Raw genomic sequence first — 22,319 nt, forward strand, 5'->3', positions numbered from 1 at the left:
GAAAGCTATAGAGAAGGTAATGCAAACCACACTGAACAATTCCCCCCAAAAGGGCCAGGAAAGGAAGTAGCTTACAGGAGCAGATTTTGCTCATGCCTTCTGATTCACATTTAGTGGCTTTATGCTGGTAGCTTGAAATATGCCATCAAGGCAACAGTTATGCCACAGAACTCCGCAAAAGCTACAAATCAGGGCTTTCTTTTCTGAGAGCCAACTTAACCAGCACGCACAAGTGGGATTTATAATTCCTGGAATCCAAGAATGCCTGACACCAGTGCCTGAGAGCCACTCATAGGTTTTATTTATTTTTTATTTTTTTTAAGATTTTATTTAATTATTCATGAGAGACAGACAGAGAGGTAGAGGCAGAGGGAGAAGAAGGCTGCCCACTGAGCAGGGAGCCCGATGTGGAGCTCCATCCCAGGACCCCTGGATCATGACCCGAGCCAAAGGCAGATGCTTAGCCGACTGAGCCACCCAGGTGCCCCCTCAGGTTTTAAATGACCAGACAGCTCCATCCCATTGGCATGCAAGGAGTGCCAGGCTCTCACCACCCAGTAATGATTCCTGCCATCAACATCACATCAAGAACAAATCCATCAGATCCTTTCCAGAGATGCTATCTCAGTGGAGAAGGGAAGAACGAACTGAGGACCCTGGCTTCCAGAAAGATGGAAATAAGAAAGACTCACCTATGTGACAAGCAGCCTCAACAGGGGGACCCTGGGGCCACCACAAACTCACTTTGCCTGCTGCGGGGCTGTCCGTGGCTGGCTCCCGCAGCATGACGTGAGCAGGAGGGCAAGGACATATGCCTCCGATACTACTTCCTCACCCAGTCATGCCTTCTAACCATACCTTCATTTTTTTCCCCCTATTTTGTCAGTAGAAAAACCAAAGCATGACAAAGCATATGTCACTGAGGCCAATTTGAACAGATACACATCAAGACTTAGCTAGAAAATGGGAAGTTGTGTTCCAAAAAGTTAGAAGGTTCTGGCAAAATGGAACCACTTTCTCTCCTAGTAAATAGAGGAAATGCCCCTCCCCAACCAAGGAGGGACATCTTGGATTTTGCTGGATAAAATGAAAGGAATCTTTCCAGGGAGACCATCCAACCCAGCCTGAAGATATGAACAGACCTGTGGAAGGAGAGGGTTGTACTGTTCTCAGGAGCTGCTTCTCCACGCACTAAGAGGAAGGAGAGAATCAAAAGAGTTCGGTTGGCTAAAACAGGCCGGGGTTGTATTTCTTCCTGACACACAGTATTATTCAAATGACAGCAGATATGACTGAAAACATTTATCACATTCCCTGACTCGCTTTAATCTCCCACAAAGAGAAGCTGCACTCACCGCACCGGGCAGGGGGGATAATGAGGCAGCAGACCAGGCTGCCAGAGCGGGGCATTGATTTTAGGTGCCAAAAATAGAACCTGCTACGGTTTCCAGCCGGCTGCCCTGTGTCTTGAAGTGGATTATCAGCGGAACAGCACGAGCACTGAGAGATGTTTCCAGGCAATCAGATTGGCTTATACACAGGGCATTAATTCTCCAGAAATATGCCATGTTGACCAATCAAAATGGCTTCCTCTTTAAAGAAAGCCTGTAGTCTCTAAAGCAGCATTCACAGCTTCAAACAGCAGTAATAACCTCTGTTTGCAGGGCATGTTCCAGGAATTAGCACCTGGCTCAGGTTAATGGTATAAAGCGCAGCTTCTCCTAACTGGTCATTAATCCCAAGTAAATACCCAGCAACTCGATTTCTTTGGCTTTAGGATAAACCTGAAATCAAATGGCCTAGTCACACCAAGCAGATTTAATGCAGGAAAAGCTAATGACCACAATAGCCTTCCCCTCTGGGTGCCGTAGCGGGGGGAGCTAATCTAAAAAGCATTTTTCCTTTCATGATGTTTGGTGAAACGCTGACTTCCAAGCAAGAGCAGAGCTCCCTCCGTAGATGGAGAAGCCTCAAGGACCCATAGTCGGTCAGGAATGAACTGTGAGCTATTTTTCTAGTCAGTGATGATGGATTTTGAACCCATTCATTCACATCTTCTGGCCTTCCCTCACTCTTCCCACCTTCCGAGCAAATAACATGGGTCGAGACGGTAGCTGGCTCTGCTCAGGCTGCCGTCTGACGAAGCGGTCAGCCATGTTTGCCAGCGAAGGAAGCCTGGGCTCTGGCACCGTGGGAAGAAGGCCCACACAGCCAACTGACTGAAGCTCAAACAGATGTGCTAGATCTTCACAGAATGTATTTCTTTCAGGTCTTTAATTCTCTGCAGTCATCCTGCCCGGTGCTTTTCAAACTAAGTTCTGTGACTTGTGGGTTTCAGAGAGGAGGACCATGGATGGACTTTGGAGGGGTATGGGAACAGGGCCAGGAAGGAGGATCCAGTGGTCAGACTCTAGGTGTAAGCTGCAATGAATCTATGCTGTTACTTGTTTTACAGACTAAAGGTCTGTGTACATTTTCCTTAAGAAAAACAGTTTTATTCAAAAACATCTGGTTCTAGTCAGCTTCCTCACCTTATGGATGAGGAGATGGTTTGCCCTTACTCCCCAGCTTCCACAGTGCTCCAAGCCCATAAAGCTAGGCCACGTGCCCTCCCCTCAGTTCTGACAGCTTTTATTACTTGCTGTGCTTCCTTGAAGGTTACGGGACTGCCTCATTTTGCTAATTACCATTTTCTCCAAAAAGCTGTATCCTCTTCAAGGATAGCAAAGATCTCATCCTTCACTTCCTTGGAGAAATGATCAGTAACAACAACATCGAAGCTGCTGGTCAAAAAAAAAATGTAACATCTAGATAACAGTTTAAACAGCTTGTTTGGGGGTTTTGTTGACTTGGGAGTTTGGTTTTGTTCATTTTTTTTTTCTTTTCTTTGTATTATCATGAAGTATTGATAATGGTAAGCCATAAAACTGCTGACATTTGTTCAGTGAGTCAGTGATGGCAGAATTCATCCTTACCTAATGATCTTAAGTTAGCTACTCCCCGCCCCAGAATTCATATTCGGGTGTATAATAGGCAGTAGGCAGGAAATAAAGCACGATGTTGTACCAAAACAAAACAAAAAGGTTTTGTACCATAACTTCATGTAAATCTCTGTCAAGAACTGGAAACGTTGTAAGAATTTACCCTACTTGCAAGCCTACACATTAACCTATCACAGGCTCATAGATGTTGGCAGAAAACATGAAACTCCTGGCTCATAAAGTCCTTTATTACCCATGGCAAAGCACACATCATAAGTATTAGTATATTTGTGGGTCTTGGGTCTCTTGTTCCCAAGTCCCACAGGGGTGATCTCAAAGGGACCAGAGATGCTTGCACAGGGAAGGGATTGTACTACAAGAGAGAAACCCGGAGCTTAGGGAACCCCCGTCTTTTTTAATGAGCAGTAGGCATGCTTGCCATTTGCTTCAGAAGTAGACACTATCTCCCAAGGCTGATCTCTATACATTCTTGAAAAAATAATCCAAGACAAAAGACAACCGATTCCTCTCTTCCTAAGACATGCAGAAGCATGAGAAACCCATGAAGAATTTCTCTCAGCAAAATCTCATGAGCCAAGACTAGACCTATGGCTATGTCTATCCATCTTTAAACCTAGCAACAGAGTAATTATCCCTTGATGACATAAAGCAGTGAGGATATATCCAAAAAGAAACGAATACTATCTTAGCTCACTAGATGGCTCTGAAAATAAATAGTATTTTCAGAGCTTTAATAATGCAAATTCCATTTATTTATTTTCAACTTTTATGATTAACCCATAGGAAAATCATGAAAACCTTTCAGTCACTGGTAAAACAGCAAATATCATCCACCAAGATATTTCTGGAATGGTAATATTAAGCTGACATTGAGATACATATACACTATCACTTCAAACACACTGAGAAAATTGAATAAAATGCAACAATTTAAGTTTTTGGAAACATAACTGCACTTAACACCAAGAAAAGAAAATCCCCAAGTGCTGGAAACAAAAGGACCTGGAAGTCACAACAATAAAACTTCCAAAACACTTCACAGATTTCTAGAAATCAAAATGGGCTTGAAAAGCTAGGGAGGGGCAGCTGAATGGCACAGTTGGTTGAGCATCTGCCTCTTGGTTTTGGCCCAGGTCGTGATCTCAGGGTCATAAAGACAGAGCCTCTTGTCAGCCTCCACAACCATGTGGAGTCTGCTTGAGATTTTTTCTTCCTCTCCCTCTGCCCCTCCTGCTCATGTTCTCTCTCTCACTCTCAAATAAATAAATAAATCTGAAAAACAAAGCAAACAAAAAACTAGAGAGCAGTAGACTGTTAGACTCCTGCAGAGAAGAAAGTCCAAGGCATTGCTTTTAAGAGCATAGGGACACAGAGCTATGCTACTTGCATGAACCTAAGAGCCACAAAGACTTACCCTATCTGTAAAACACGGATTTTTAAAAATCCCACTTGACACTGAGGGATGCAACAAAGAAGACTTCCATCCATTTAAGCCCATCTTAAGAAAAAAAGTGTCTGAATCAAGGCCAATGCCATTTGGAGTGGTGTCTGAATTCATACACTCAAAGGATACATGAACTCCAAACCAAGGAATCTGCGTTAAAAACTGATCCAGATTTTATCAGGATCAAGATAAAACTGCACTGTAAGGATGCTGGTACAGACAAGGTTTATAGTTACTACTTTCATGAATCTGGTTTCACAACCATGATAATATGATATATATGATGTGATATATATGATAATATGATATGATATGATATATATGATAATATAAATAACATGAGGAAATAAAATGTAATTAGAAAGAGTTAGGACATGTAAGTAAATGAAAGAATATGCAGCCAAAAAATTTAAAAAATAGTTAAGCAATATGAAAGAAGTTTTGAAACTATTATGTTTAAAATAGTTAAAAAGATAGAAAACAAATAAAAACCTAAGGGAAATTAAAGAACAGTATGAAAAAGTTGGCAGGGTTTTAAAAAGCAAAGGGAATTCCATAAATGAACAATACAGTCCATGAAATTAAAACATAATAGAAGGCTTTATCAGTACAGACAAAAATAAAATTAATGACTTGGAAGAAAAATCTGAGAGAATCATCCATAATTCAGCACATGGAAAAGATAATTAAGAGATGTATGGGCTAGAGAAAAAAACAGGTATAACACACATCAAAGAAGCATTCCTGATTGGGGGAAAAAATACAGAAAAAGAGAGAATTGTTATTCATAGAGCTAATAAAAGAGAATTTTCCAGAATTTAAGAAAGACACATTAAAAGAATCACACCAAATCCTCTGTAGAATAAATAAAAATAAGTCTACACCTAGCCATATTATAGTGAAGCCGTAGAACATCAGACACAGACACAAATTATAAAAAGAGCTGCATTTGTTTTGGTATATGGTTAGCTACAAAATAAAGAAAAAAATCCAACGGCTCCAAAACGACTGGAATTTACTTTCTCATGTAATGGTCTGAAGCACCTCTGTTCAAAAGAAGTAAAACACAAGCCACATATATAATCGTAAATCTTCTACTAGCCACATTTTAAAAAGTTAAAAAGTTATGTTAGCCTTAATATTTTACTTGATTTAATGCAACATGCCTAAATAGTATTTCAATATGTAATCAACATAAAAATTATAATAAGAAATTTTACATTTTTTTAACTAAATCTTTTCAATTCTTTATAGCAGGTCGCAATTTAGACACTACCTTTTTACTGGAAATATCTGATTTCATAACATTGTCAAAAAAGTAGATTCACATACTGAAACTGCTCCAAACATTTTTTAAGGTTTTCAAGTTTTAAGTCAAATATCAGTGTTTAAGTTTGTTAGTTAAATTTAAATACAAGGTAAAATTCCGTTGCTTACCTGCAGTAGGCACATTTCAAGTATTCATGGGTACATATGGCTAGCAGATACCGCTTTCATCAGCATAGCTTTGCAGGTGAGTGTGCTAGGATGAGATGCTAAACCGGTCCAGGATAATTCTTCACAGTCCTGCAAGTGAGAAGGGGGAATATAGCTAGGGATCCATGTATATTTCCCAGGAGCCTCTACTGGAAGGGGTATTTTCACCTCCCTTTGACCAGTCCCCAGAAGAGTTTCTGACACACAGCAGGTGTGTAAATAACTTTTGTTGGAAGAAAGAATGTTATATAGACACCTTCTTACCCACCACTAAATTACACTCGAGTTAAAAAAATTCCACTTTTTGGGGACTTGTGACTGGCTCAGTTCGTAGACCATGGGTCTCTATGTAGAAACTCTGGGTCTCTTGGGTTCATGAGTTCCAGCACTACATTGGGCATAGAGATTGCTTTAAAAATTCTACTTTCTTGGCCATCCTATGGAAGTTATTGGACTATCTCATACCTAGTAGGGTTAGACAATTTTCTCCTCTGTTCAAAACCTGTAATGGCTCCTTTAGGCAAACAAATAAAATACAAATTTCTGACTATGGCACTTAAGACCATCAACAACACACCCTGTAACTACCTGTGTGTGTGTGACTACTCTCTGTAATAGGATAGAACCTGAAGTTTTGGGAGGATGCTTATCTAAAGGTATAAGAAATGTCCATCTTCATTAAGAGAATTCCAGAAAGTAGCTGCAAGTGTAGATTTCTCATAATAAATTTGTCAATAGCATAAGGATCATGCATCTATAGGAATCCAAGTTTCCTGCAAACAATTCCAAGTAGCTCTCTTGGCTATTTTATTTGGTTTTCAGATATAGACTACATAACCAATTGGGCCAACTCAAATTCACACATGAATCTGGTTATATACACTTAATAGCAGTTTTTATCCAACCAAAAATAGAATATTCAATAATATCATTAATATTAAATAGTTTGTTAATACTAAAAAATTTAATTAATATTAAACAAGAGAAAAATTTCCACAATACTTTTAACTCTCCTTCTAATCACTCTCTCCTCCAGCTGGCCACAAACACTCCTTCCGAAATTTAGCCTCCAGATAGTGCTCCAAACACATTATATGCTTTCTCTCATACATGTATGCTCTTACTACACTATCTGCCCAAAATGTTCTTTCTTTCTTGACCAACTGGACAACACTCTTTTCTTCTTTTAGTGGTCAGCTCAATTATCTTCTCTTTACTAAAGTCTTTTTGTGGTTGATCAAATCTGAAGTAATTGCTGTCTAATCTACTATATATAACAGTATTCTGTGCATTTTTATTGAGGTATAATTGACATCTACCATTATCTTACTTTCAGATTGAAATATAATAATTCAATACTTGTATATATTATAAAATTATTACCACAGGAAGTCTAGTTAACATCCATCACCACACACAGCTACAAAAATTCTTTTTCTTATGATGAGAACTGTTTCTTGTGACGAGAACTACTGTCTTAGCAACTTTCAAAAAAGCGAATTTATAAAACTTGTCCCTTTCCCCATAGCTTATAAATTGTATGTCTGTCTTCCTTTTAGATTATAAATTCTAGTGGTATAGGTAATATACCTTAGAGGTCCCTATGCCCATAAAAAGCAGTTAATAATGCCTACATTATCTGCACCCTAAGAAAATGATAAGGACCAAGAAACCATGTAGATTGAAGTGTGTTTTAGAAAGTGCAAAGTGTTCTAAAAATGTGGATTAGGTTATTATTAATATAATGTGGGGGATACATTAAATGTACCAAAACATCCCTCATGAAGTGAGCTGTATCTCCTACAAAAGCACTTAATGTGGAAAGTTCTACTCCAAGAGTGTCTGAGGATAGAATTGAACGGAGTAGAAAAAAGGGAAGAAATTTCCAGTTTCTCTGGAGGAGCGGGAGGAGGAGGGAAGGGAAGAGAGGAGAGAATGGATTTTGTGTAAGGTCAGAAAGCTGCATATTCCTGCATGTGATCCTTCCTTGTGACCGTCTCTCCTCATTCATCAGCCCTCTTCAACAAAGTCATTAGACGATGGAATGATTGAAAGTAAGATGACAGAGTTTGGGGCCAGGGGATCCAAAGTGATGGAATATTTTGCTCAGATCTGAAGGGCCAGAGAACCCCTGTGGGACCTTTTGGTTGCCTTAATGTTGGTTTTAATAGTAATCATGATGGCAGTGGCACTTGTCCAGAAACTAGTTCAGTTCTATTCACATAAGAGACTCATTTTATTAAATGAGGAATAGTCATTCTACTGGAAAGATGGAGAAACTCCTGAACCAAGTGGTTTCACTAATGCAGTTATTTTCCGATCTTCTTAGCAGTGAGACTCTTTACAAATAAAACCTTTGCTGATCCCCATTACATAAAAAGTAACAAACAATGAATGGTTCCCTCAGAGGGATTAAATCTCTATAGTTCCATGGATATCCGTTTATTGTTTATGTAATAGGATATAAATACTGAAGTTTCAGCTAAAGCATCACTATGAACATCACTTATATTTATAGCAGATGACTGAGACAAGGTTCCATAAATCCTGGATTGCTCAGAAAGATCAAGGATATAAACCGGTTCAGAAGGTAGAGAAAGGATTTGTGACATTTTCTTTAGCGAGAGCTGTTGATCTGATGAGTCCTCCACTGCAAAGCAGGAAAGAAGAGCAGTGCTGGTGAGACAGAGGCTAACATTTAACCCAGGAAGTAAATTAATAACATGGAGCTTTAAAAGCACTTTCTGGGGGCACCTGGGTGGCTTAGTCAACCAAGCATCTGAGTCTTGGTTTAGGCTCAGGTCATGATCTCAGGGTCTTGGGACTGAGTGGCACAGGGGACTCCACAGTCAGCACCGAGTCCGCTTGTCCCTCCCCCTCCTCTTCTGCTCCTCCCCTCACTCTCTCACATAAATAAATAAAATCTTTAAAAAAATAAAAGTGCTTTCTGAACGCTCCATGCAGTCGTCATGAAGCTATAGTTTATTGCTTATGGTAGCAGGAAGAGGGGGTTTTATTAGGATTTCTATATACTTGTGTGTTCTTTCAAGGAAAAAGTTTACAAGAGTATGTCCTTGAACCAAATGTGGACTATTCACGAGAAAGAGATCTGGGTCATAGCTCTCTGAAATCCTGCCCAAAAAGATTCAGTGGAAGCACAAAAGAACAACAATTGGGGTAAACCACCACAGAATCAGGTGCTGAGCAGTGTGAGACAGCTTGAGAAATAACACTCATCACCTGTGTTTTATAAGTTGCCAATTACTGGAAGCTCTGAAGAATCTATTAAAGTACCAAGAGAGAGTCAACTCCAATGACTGGCCAGGGCCAAGGACCTTCGAAGTAGCCCAGTCAAGCAAAGCCTGCCTTACCACTTCCCCTGTTCCCTAGTCCCCCAGCCAGGAGCCCAAAATAGCATAAATTGCTAGTATGTAAAAGAGTGAGTGACAGAAACGAACCTAAAGAAAGTTACAACCAACTACACAACCAGGGAAAGGAAAGGAAGACATTGAGTGGAAGATTGAAGAGAATTTATTGATATCTTGGATCAGATGCATTCCAGTTACCAAGAAAAAGCAGTATTTGTTCTTTTTCACCTGTGATCCTATGAATGTCACTTTCCTATGAATGAGCAGGAAAAGGATGGGATATGCCGAATTTTCCAGGTAAGGACAAAGGAAAATAATTCACCCATGGAAAAATTGTTATGGGTCAGGTTGATAAAATAAAAATAAAAAAATAAGGTAGCATTCTGATTACATCCTAGGAGTTCTACATTCACCATACCAGCTACACTTGCAGAGGTTCTAGAGCACCTCTTTAAAGCCCCCGGAAGGTAGAATCCAGAATATCAGAGTTCTAGGTGAGGCCATTCAATACTCATCATTCATTCAATAACCATGTATGGAGTGTCTCCTCTGGGCTGAGCACTACATTAGAAGCGTCCGCCTACATATGTCTTTTATTCTTATGACAATACACATTCTCCAGGGATTAGGAGAGTTGGATGTAGACAGATGTAGGATGTAGGAAGTCAAAGCTTTCTCACACACTCAATTTCACTTATTTCCTTCCAATAATGATGTAGTCAGGGCCAGGTGGTCATCTCTACTCTTTTCTAAGAAAAATAAAGCCAGAGGAATTAGATAACTTACCAAGAACACAGTCCTGGTGGGTGCTGAAGTTGCTCCTCTTTATCATGGCACCTATCTCTCCCGGGGTCTGTCCAATACGAGGAACACACTCAAAATTTGTTGTCTATCACTTCACATGCTTTTTGCAAATAGTCTGTGCAATATGCATTTATAACTTACTGTATTCTTTTTATTCTACCTTGATAAACCTTCATTAATAAACTTATCCCTCATTTTCTTTCTCTTTTTTGCCCATTGGATTAGTGTTAATGCAGAAGTTTTGGTCCTCTACAAAGGGGCTGTGATAAAAAGAAAAGTTTGGAGACTATGTTTTCTCTTTTTAAGTTTATAGATGTAATTCCTTTGTTTTTTTTTAACCCATATTTGAATATTAATTATTTTAAAAGACTCCTCTAAAAGGAGGTAGACATCTAACACAATGCAAATTCTTAGAAAGAAATCATTTCAATTCTAGGATACATCAATCACTTTTAAGTTAGGAAACTCTTCGTTCTTGCATTTTCCAGTATATGATAAAAACCAGGTAATATGTCAGTCTACTTGGGCTGCCATATTTGAGTATCATAGACTGGAGGGCTTAAACAGTAGAAATTTATCACAGTTCTGAGGGCTCGAAGTCCAAGATCAAGAAGTTTCTATCAGGGTTAGATTTTGGTGAGACATCTTTTCCCAGCACGTAGATGGCCACCTTCTCACTGTGTATGTACATGCTCTTTCTTCTGTGCACATGCAGAGAGAGAGAAATATCTCTCTCATGTCTCTTCTTCTTTTAAAAGGAAGAGTCCTATCAGATTGCCTCAGACTTGTGACCTCATTTACAGGCCCTGCCTCCAAATACAGTCACATCGGGAGTCGGGATTTCAATGTATGAATTTGGCAGGTAAACAACTCAGTTTACACAGGTAGCAACTGATCCCCAGTGTTGCCCCAGAACATAGTAAATCCAAACTAACATCCCAACACCCAAGCTGATATTCAGAAAAGGACTGGTTGAGAAAAAACAGGGAGTTCTTTTTTCAGAGAAAAAGAGGGAGAGAGAGGAAGAGAGAGGGGACCCATGTAATACAGAGACAAACTCACCATAACACTGTAATCAAGAGTCCTTCTCCCCTCTGAACCTCTTCTACCCAAACAGCCGTCACTGGAAGACTGTATTACCTCATACATAAGCAGGTAATCTCTGGACAGAGATTAACAATTTACCATTTAGATTAGCTAGCTGCATAGATGGGACTAGTCACCTAATGTCTCTCCTTTTTTTACTCATCTGTCTCTCATTTCTCTTTCACTAATGTCTCTTAATCTTTATGTCTTTAATGATGATATCAAAAGCATTTATTTGACAGAGATGCTGTGCAGATTGAGAGACTTAGTGTGATTTTCTCTAAAGATCTTTCCCACCTCACCCTGACATGCTCCTACAATCAAGCACACCTAGGATGACTCTACACTAGTACTTAATTGACCCTCATAGTGACTACTCTAAAATAACATTCTCTGGATCCATTCCTACTAAGATGTTACCTCTGGAAACAGTCAGAGGGAGGACTCAGTAGAGGGGTGCTTTGCAGAAGACAGACTGAAAGGCAGGAGCCCCTCTCCAACGATGATGGCTTCACTACCTAATTTTTTTAAAAAGGAAAGAAATGACTTCTACAAGGGCGAGGAATCTCCGTATCTTGTTTACACTTGTCCTCAGTGCCTACCAAAGATTGAAAATATGTTTTAAAAATTTTTGTTGAAGGAAGTAAGGAGAAAGGAAGAGAGAAAGGGAGGGAGGAAGGAAAAGAAATCTTTTTTTCTTTATTTTAGATACTTAATATCTAACATAAAATCAAATGAGACACAAAATTGCCAACCCTGACTGTCTCATCTAGCTCCTCATGTGGTTCTTTTATCAAAGAAATTTCTAACTTTTTTTTTAAACTAAGATCCTTTTATTCACCAAGTCAGAGCCATTTTACAAAGTAAAGTAAGACTTCCAGTTTCTGACCCAACCTGTAAAGACCTTGGAAGTCATAGCTCCCATTCTCACAGTAAGGAAAATTCTGAACAAACTGAAAATCAGTAATTCTTCTTTGATCCATCAGAAAAATGGGGTTTCAGGAAAAACTTACTACCAAATTTGGAGGCAGATGGGAAAATACAGAGAATTACAGCTCAACAGAGCAGAAGCCCAGGAACAGAATTCTCCGCAGAATCTACTATTAATAGGAATACTTTAATATATAATTGACAAATTACTGGAGGCCCAGTAAGGTCTAGTTTGAGAGTTAAGAACTAGGATAGGGCCCAGTCAGAGGAAGCCCTCAATGCTTTTGTGAGTTTTACCCCAGGAGCCCTAACATGTGTTCAGTGACTATAGTGATGGATAAGTGAAATAAAAGACAGGAATGATACAAGTGATAGGAAAGATATGCTAAGAAAAGAGAGAAAATGAGATCATAAAAAGTGCTTGATTAAAATCAAAGCAGAAAAAGAGTGGGGGGAAAAATGAAACAAAAATCAAAAGCAACAGGTAAAACACGATTACAAACATGGTAGATATTAAGCCACCTGTATCAATGGTGTTTTAAATATGAATGGTGCAAATATACCAATTAAAAGACAGAGACTGCTAGAGTGGATAAAATAACAAGACCAATACTATGTTGTTTATGAGAAACTTTAAGCTATACAACACAGATGGATTAAAAGTAAAATGATGGGACGCTTGGGTGGCTCAGTGGGCTAAGCCTCTGCTTTCGGCTCAGGTCATGATCTCAGGGTCCTGGGATTGAGAAGCACATCAGGCTCTCTGCTCAGCAGGAAGCCTGCTTCCCCCTCTCCCCCTGCCTGCCTCTCTGCCTACTTGTGATCACTCTCAGTCAAATAAATAAATAAGATCTTAAAAAAAAAAAAAAGTAAAATGATGTATTGGCAAAAGCTTTCTCCTAGAATTCTATAGGTTTCTTTTTCATTTTGTTTCTTTTGCTGTGCAGAAGCTTTTAAATTTGATATAGTCCCATTTGTTGATTTTGCTTTTGTTGTTGCTTTTGGCATCATACCCAAAAAGTCATTCCTGAGACCCACAATGAATAGCTCCTTCCCTGGGTTTTCTTCTAGGAGTTTACTGTATCAGGTCTTATGTTTAAGTCTTTGGTCTATTTTGAGTTCATTTTTGTGAGTGGTGTAAAATAGGGGCCCAATTTCATTGTTCTGCATATGTTTATTCAGTGTTCCAATTTTTGAAAGAGATTATGCTTTCCCCATTGGATGTTCTTGGTTCCCTGTTGAATAATAGTTGTATAAGCAGGAGTTTAATTCTGGGTTCTCTGTTCTGTTCCATTGGTTTGTGTCGATTTTCTGCCAGTACCATACTGTTTTAATTACTACTGCTTTCTACAATAGTTCAAAATCAGGAAGTGTGTTGTCTCTTGCTTTGTTCTTTCTCAGGATTTATTTTGGCTATTTAGGGTCTTTAGTGGTCTCATACAAATTTTAAGATTTTTTCTATTTCTGTGAAAAATGTCATTAGAATTTTGACAGGGACTGCATTGTATGTATAGATAGCTTTGGGTAGTATAAACATTTCAACAATGTTAATTCTTCCAATCCATGAACACAAAATGTCTTTCCATTTGTTTGTGACTTCTTCGATTTCCTTTAACAAACTCTTATAGTTTTCCTTGTATAGATATTACACATCCTTTTTCTTTTGTTGTGCAGAGGCTTTTAAGTTTGATGTACACATCCTACAAATTACAGTTAAATTTATTCCTAGGTATTTTATTGCTTATAATGTTATTGTGAATGGGGTAGTTTTCATTTCTTCTTTCAAATATTTCATTATTAGCATATAGAATTGTAACTGATTTCTGTATGTTGATTAATGTCCTCACACTTCACTGCATTTGAAAACATGTATCAAATAGGAGTTGATATCCAAAATATATAAAGAACTCATACAACTCAATCACAAGCAATCAAGCAATACAATTTAAAAATGCACAAAACAAACAGACAACTTTCCAAAAACATCCAAATGGTCAACAGCTACATGAAAAGGTGGTCAATGTTATTAATCATTAGGAAAATGCAAATCAAAACCACAAGGATATATCACCTCATACCTGTTAGAATAGCTGTCATCAAGCAGACAAGAGATTACAAATACCAATGAAGATGTGGAGAAAAGGGAATGTTTGTACAATGTTGGTGATAATGTAAATTGATACAGCATTAGGGAAATAATATGGGAGGCTGCTCAAAAATTGAGAATAGATCTACCATAAGATCTGGCAATTGCATTTCCGGGTGTATGCCCAAAGGAAATGAAAACTGGATACCAAAGATATATATGTATTCCCATGTTTACTGTAGCTTTATCCATATCAATCAGGATATAGAAACAACCAAGTACTCCTGAATGGATGAATGGATAAAGAAGATAGGACATATGTAAAAATATAGATATATGTACACACACGCACATACATACAGTGGAATATTATTCAGCTATGAGAAAGAAGAACATCCTGCCATTGGCAACAGCAGGATTGAATTTGGGAACATTATGCTAAGGGAAATAGCCAGACAGAAAAAGAAAATAATGTATCATATCACTTATATGTGGATATAAGTCAAATTTGTAGAAAAAAAGAGTAAAATGCTGGTTACAATGGGATGGGGATTAGAGGCTAAAAGAGATGTTGTTTAAAGGTACAAACTTGCAATGAATAGTAAATCAGCCTTGGATATTTAATGTACAACATAGTGAATATAGACAACAATATTGTATTATCATCATCCAACTTGCTAAGAGGCTAGATCTTAGTTACTCCAACCACTGAAAGGAAATAATTACATGACATGATAAAGGTGCTAATTATTACTATAATGGCAATCTTATTACAACATATAAATGTATTATACTATTATACATCTTAAATTTATACCATGTCTTATGTCAAATATACACCAATTTAAAAAAGGAAAGGGATGCAGAAAGATATACCATGCTAACAGTAATCAAAAGAAAGCTATAGTAAGTATATTAATTCCACATAAAGCAGGGTAATGAGTATGTCAGAGACTCACTTGATAGCAGAATATTAGAATTCTAATCATAAAAATTCTAGTGCATTTCATATTAAGATTGTACTCCTAACCCCACCTTGTCCTAATATTTCTTTATTTTTTTCTGTCACCTTAAAAGTTAATGTGCCAAGACAGAGGTCCTAGATGGTTTATACTGATTCCCCAGGTTATATATTATGATCCCATACCCAAACCAGTCTGGATTATTATTTCCAGAATTTTTCCAAAGCATTCTGATCCTTTTCCTACCTGGCAAGTAGCTAGTCTAGGATTGACAAGAAGGAATATGAATCATGTCTACCACCAGGTTGGAGTTAATACCCTGGCTAGAGTCCCAGTCCCCAGCATCTGAAATCTGCTCAGAATATTTAACCTCATGCAACCACTGGACACCTCAGTCAGCCACATCCAGCTGATCTACAGGACCTGTTCAGCTGGCTGCAGAGAACTTAGATCCAGGAAGGATCCAGGTTTTGTGGGACCTGAAGCTTTTACAAATTTGAAGGCATCCTTGAAGCAAAAGAATAAAAAGGTAGAGCATACAAATAAGTAAGAAATTACAACAAATCATAAGATTTTTTTAAAAGTGGACAGATGCCATAAACACCACAAAAATCCAGAAAATAACATTTTCATTAATTAACCTGGTACAGGAAAATCTACAATATTTTCTCCACAGCTTTGACTGCTTACTCTTTGATAGCCTCTTCATATAACAATACTATAGAAAGAGCTTTCTATAAAGAGAATAGAAAAAAAATCGAACCTTTCATTTAGTTTAGGTTGCTCAAAATTCCCTTTCATTGCCAATAGTTTAGAGAAGTTTCAGCATCCCAATTCAATATTAATGATGTCACGCATATGTTTAAGATTGCCAAGTGCAGAGAAACTTCTTCAAGCTCCCTTTATATTGAATTTGTAAGATTTCAGGGCATTTAAAACTTTTTTGCATAGTGACTACCTTAAATCCTCTTTTAAGTGACAACCTTCTAATTTGCCCAGTTTGCCCTGAAAGCAGCACAGTTGGTGGTAGTGTTTCTAGACGCCTACACTGGGTTGACTTGACAGTCACTTAACTGCAGGGGAAGGAACAGATAATTACATAAATGGAGTTTCAACTAAATAGGTCTTCAACTCAACTCTCCTTAGGGAGATTCTTGAAATGCCCAGTCAGTGGGGACAATGGGTGATTGGGAAAATTGAAGTGGAAAAAGACCATTTGCAATAAACTATCCTACTTTTGCAAATTTTCCAGAGCATATGACCATGTGAACACAGTGCTGAGACCTCTCTCAGGGACTTGGATAGGCTTTATTAGCTCTATGGTGTATCCTCCTCGAGGTCAGAATTCAGGGTAATGTTGTTTTTATGGAAACAAAATAATGCGACCGTGTGTTTCTGTGTGGCCCAGGGGCTGAGGCGGAACTAAGGAGGTTTTTATTCTTTATCTACTTGCAAGGGTATATCTTTATATCCTTTAAAATATCCAGAGCTACATTTTTTTCCTCCCTATTTATAATCCCTCTCAATCTCTTCCCTGTGGAGTCTTTTAAAATCCTTCCTACCATTTCAGCCTTCCTAGAATGGGGCAATGAGTTTTGTTTTAAAATGCAGACTGTTGATTTCCAGCTGAGGGGGAGAAAAAGTGAAAACAATGGAAATAAAAGGTCAGGGAATCCCTCAGGTGAGTCACAAAACTGTTTGTGTATTTTTTAAAATTTCACGTCTAAGATTTGGCTGAAAAGTGACAATTCCAAAAGGTTGAGCGGGAGGGTATGAAAAATCACAATTCTGTGACGTGACTCGGGCTCCACACCCTGCCTGCCGATGACTTGCAGAATTATAGAGCAACCCAGAGTGGGAGAAATTAGCAAATCCTGGCAGGGATAAAGACAATACTGAGGTAGTGATGGAAAATGCGCAATAGGGCCAGCAAAGTAGGGGATTTGCAGGGACAATTCTAGACCATGGCCCTTCAAGTGTAGACACTGTAGATAAAATATCTACCTAAGTAGATAAACTGCAGGAGGGAATGGGGCAGAAAAGGTCAAGTTGGAACCCTTGATTTTTTTGAGCCAATTAGGAGAAACTATTGGCACAAATCTTGCCATTAAAAATAATCTAACTAAAATCAAACCCCCCAAATTCCCATTCTTTCACTGTTAGATTCTTTTAAGGTTTGGCAAATAAACTCACCTTCCCTAACATCTGTTTTCATAAATGTTTAATAACCTTGAGAAGGTCTGAACTTGTACTCACTGCAGACTCCCCACAGACCCACAATCTCTAATTTAGAAAAGATACTCTAATAGTTAGAAAGGCAAGATTTAAGTGTGGTAGGGATAAATGTTGGGTGTCTTTTTTTTTTTTTTCCTTCCAAGCTTTGTTGGAAGTATGGAAATTCGTATTCTAAATAGAGAATGGTTTCATGGGATCATTTTCAGAGTTCTAACATGAGAGATGAAATTACTTAAAGAGCCTGATTTCAGCCTAGTTAAAACTGCTAGGGAAGGCAATTCAGTTTCCACCATCACCGAATGCCACGCTGACCCAGATTCAGAGCAGAGAGAGCACCTGAGTGTCACCAGGCAGTTCGAATGCTGATTGAACAGAGATTTTATTTAAACATTTTTAAACTGCCATTTCTTTAAAAAGAAAAAAAGAAAGCCCCAGGGCATGCAAAGAGTAAAATATACCAATCATTAAAATATTTAAATTCACCAGCAGCAGTGATTAATAAAACATTCAAAAGAAAGAGTTCACTGGGAAAAAAAAAAAAAAAAAGTAGTCCCAAATTGTCTAGTCTAAAATAGCACTCACAACCCTGTCGGCTCATTTTCCTCACCCCTTTCAGCCCGGGCCCTCCCAAAGTTTACTGCAATTCAACAAAAACATGCTAAACACCTGTTCCTGTTCCAGAACAGGCACTCTATGGTTAGAAAGAGGATTGCATGTAGTTCTCCTCTTAGTGTATTTGTAATTAATAATCAAGACATGATATTCTTTCTTGTATCTATCCCCAGTCTATATAAAACGCAAGATCATAAACCAGGGCTACTGGCCAAACATAGCCTTCAGGCAGATTTTTGTTTAGCCAACTGGTTTCCCAAAAATATATTTTTTTTAATTTTTAATTTTTTTGGAAGATTTTATTTATTTATTTGACACAGAGAGATCACAAGTAGGCAGAGAGGCAGGCAGAGAGAGAGAGAGGGAAGCAAGCTCCCTGCTGAGCAGAGAGCCTGATGAGGGACTCGATCCCAGGACCCTGAGATCATGACCTGAGCCGAAGGCAGCGGCTTAACCCACTGAGCCACCCAGGCGCCCTCCCAAAAATATTTTAATTATTTGCCGATATTTTTCAAACCAAGTGATTACTTACACACATACACACACACACACACACACACACACACACACACACACCCGAGGGCGCATGCACAGCTGGGTTCAATTTCCGCCCTGCAAACTGCTCAGAACTGGTCCTAGCTACCAATTAGGTGAGGGCTTTAGGAGCGCACCAGTCCTCATAACACCCATTGTTTCCCCACTCGACAACCTCCTTTATTTAGGGGAGCAGGCTGGCTCATATACACGTTTGAATTCGGAACCTGTGCCGGAAAGATGCCAACAAAATGCGGTGGGAGTCTCCAGAATGGACAGGCAAATTAGTCGGCAGGAAGAAATGTGGACACATGGGAGGAAACAGTGTGCGAGTCAGGTGTTGACAGGCAGAACCATGCGGGTAGGAATGAAGAAAAAGAGCATCCCTCGAGAAATGAACCATATTCATAGCAAGACAAAGGCAGGAAAGGGCCAAGAGTAAGCCCGGTAGTCTGGTATGATTGCATGACCCACACATGTAATGGGAAATACAAAAGCCGGAAGGTTCGATGGCATCCACCAGAGCGTAGATGCCTCCAGCTCAGTCCGGTGCTCTACGTTTTAGAGTAGGGAAGCTATGAAATCAGAACCGTGCTTTTGGGTAACGTTCCTATTAAACTCGTAAACTATAAGAATCCCTTGAGTTACTGTGACAACTATCCCCAAACAGCAGAATTTTTATCCTTAATTGTATTCTGTGTCCCTTTTGCAGTATGAACTCATCAATAACATCACATCCAACTGACAGCTGAAAACTCAAGAAACCACTTTTCTCCAGGGTACAGATGGAATATGGATGTACTGGGGAGGATATTGAACTTCCTGTCAGAAGACCAGGGCTCTCTTATCAAAGTCTGCCACTTACTATGTGCTCTTGGACAAGTGGCTGACCTTCCGTGACATTTCCTGTAAAATGTTGGTGATAATAGCCTTCTTCATAGGGGTGTTGTTAGAATTAAATGAAACAAGTGGCAAAGCATTTGAAAGTACTTTGCAAACAACACAATGTAATGCAAATAGAAGTTATATTATTATAGACACCAGGTTGGTTAAATTCTAGCCCTTTCCTTAAGAGTTCTTTGCCTTAATGCTCCCCAAGATTATCTGTCTTTTATGTGTTTAACCCCTTTATTTTATCCATATATACTTTTAAAGGTCATATTCAGTTAGTTCGCTTGATAACATCTCAGAATTTGGATCCAAATGTTGGGCTCGGCCTGTTTCCAGTGACCTAAGCCCACTGTTCTTCCTCACACTGCCCTAAGAAGCTACTCAGATCCATTCCTCACGAGTTTCTTGTATAGCTTATGCACAGCTCTCCTCTTCTTCACTCTGGCTTTATTAGCATAATCCTTGTTATTGTTCATAATACTCAAGTTTCTCTAACTTATTTTCAGATACCCCACATAAAGTGCTAGATAACAAATTATTCCAACAGATACTTAGACAGGTAGGTCGGTAGATAGTAGACAGATGATACATAGATGTAGAAAAACAAACAATACCAAAGATCTGAAACACACAAGGGAGATATCTCAGGCCATTTTTTGGAAGAGAGACAGTAAGCGGAGATGGTAAGGTGAGTATCAGGATGCCAGACATGTGTATGCCCAGAGAGAAGTTGCTGATATCACGAAGTCTGCGCTCAAGTACATAGTGCTGGCCACATGGGGCTAGAAACTTGGAACTCAGGGGGACTCCCAGGAGACCCTCCTCATACACAGCTTGGGCCCCAGGCGGCACTCTATCAAGTAAATCTAAACAGTTCCTCTTCTTCTGCCAACTATATCAGGGAGGTCTGCCTTAGGCAGGTCCAAAGGGGAAAGGAAAACTGAGACAAAGGAAATGAAGCTAACTCTGGTAGCTTGGGAGCTCCTGGCTCTGGTTGTCTAGACGACGATCCTGGGTACCATATGCATGGGCTGAGAACATGGGCAGAGACTCTCCAACCCTGAACTTAGTCCAAGGCAGCTCAATCTAAGGGTACCTGTCAATACCTGGCAAAAACAGACTAAAGCCTCTCTACTCCCGCAAATAACTTTTCAAGAATAAGAAGCCAGCACTTAGTCACCTATTATACAAGAAAATAAGGTGGCACACAGGCATGAATAAAACCACAGACAGAAGAAACAGACCTAACAATGATTCCATATATTTGAACTCAGTCTGGGAGGGGAGGACATGAACATATACAAGTCAAATTCAAAGCAGAGCAACTTTCAAACTGAGAGACGTATAGAATGGCACTTAGGATGGGGGAGGACAGCCTTCTGCATGGGGAGGCTTTGTATCATAACCCCAGCTCTGCCATCTGCATTGTTTCAGGACAGAAGATGCTACAAGGTCAAATGACAATAGATACAAAGAAAGCACTGAGCCAGGTGAAGTCAAAGAGAAGGGTTATAGCTTATCACCTGCTAGCATTAACAATGTCTCGAAGCCTCAGTCTCCCTATCGGTAAATGGGAGAGTAAATATTTCAAGGAAGAAGTTGAAAGCGAAATGAGTTGACTTATACAAAAGCTTGACATATTATCAGTGTTCATAATGTCACCTGCTTCTGTTAGACTTTTTCAGACAAGTATGAAAGCAAATATCTTATTGCTATTACATAGGATGCTGTTTTAGAGGTGGGGTGGTCATAAATCTTCCTGAACCAATCATAAAATCCTACCCAATTCTGGAAACTAAAAAGGGAAATTTCATGATGACAACCAAGTTATGCAGGAAACACCAAAGACCACCCTTGAGCTCATCAATTCAAATCTCAAAAACTATGAACAAACCAATTTCCTGCTGGATAGCTTTACATCCAAAGAAAATGCCTGAAGTATGGACAATCAGAAGCAATTTCAGAAAGACTGAGATCTCAGCAATTTTAAGTGGTCAGGAAATCTCCAGAGCACTGAGAAAAGAGTAATCCAAACTGATCAGCCCAGAGGCCCTTGTCCATGGAGGGCCAAGCCTTCCTCCCCACTGTAGTAACCAATCAAGTGAGCACAGAGCTGCTGTGATTCTAGGGTTTCCTCCACCTGTGATCACCATCACTCTCTGCATGAAGAGGAAGAGTGAGCAGCAATCAAGATAATGCAGCCTGAGTCATTTCTAGCTGGTGCCCTTATAAATATGCTTCAGTTGTCCAGAATAATTGCTTCCGGTAAAGGCCAAACATACAATTCTGACAGGGATGTCCTTATGAGTTTGTGTTGCTTGTAAACCTGTCAGAATGGATGCCTCCTTGTATTTCCATCTTTAAACCAAGCTAACAAGTCAGGCTATTTTTCAGGAAATCATTCCATGTGTTCCATTAAAAGCCAAGTTTGAAAGTTCTATGAGCCCCTGGGTACCTATGGTTTTAATGAGTTGGCTTCATCTTTTCCTCCAATAAGGTAGACATTCAGTCTCCACTAGTCTCTGTCTGTCACCCAAACCTGCTCCCCTTTCTGTGTTTTCCATCTTGGTAAAAGCTACCAGTAGTTAACCTGGTAGTTCTGGAACCTGAGAATTGTCCTCCGACATTCTCTGTTCTGAAGCATCCACAACTAACTGACCAGCTATCCTAACACTGTATTCTGAAGATCTCAAGGCTATGACTGCATCTCCATGTGTATGGTCACTGCCCAGTCAGACCCTCAGCCTGTCTCACTGGGGCAAAATCTAAAGGTCTCTTCACTGTCCCTTAGTCGCACCTCCTAGAACCACCCTCCCCCAACAGACTGCTCACTAGAAAACAGAAACTGGTTTACTGTCTTCTTTAAAATTATTCACTGGATCTCATCAC

The 22,319-nt window shown here is 39.2% G+C and overlaps 1 long non-coding RNA gene across 1 annotated transcript in view; it reads right to left on the reverse strand.

The window, feature by feature from the left end:
* The window catches only part of LOC131820542 (uncharacterized), a 363,576-nt gene that overhangs the window by 57,563 nt on the left and 283,694 nt on the right, over nucleotides 1–22,319 (reverse strand). Inside the window, exon 5 of the long non-coding RNA XR_009349681.1 lies at nucleotides 5,884–6,012. This is a non-coding gene — a long non-coding RNA (uncharacterized LOC131820542). The remainder of the gene's footprint in view (nucleotides 1–5,883; nucleotides 6,013–22,319) is intronic.

Source organism: Mustela lutreola, chromosome 18 (assembly GCF_030435805.1).
Source record: "Mustela lutreola isolate mMusLut2 chromosome 18, mMusLut2.pri, whole genome shotgun sequence".
NCBI classification, from domain to species: Eukaryota; Metazoa; Chordata; class Mammalia; order Carnivora; family Mustelidae; genus Mustela; species Mustela lutreola.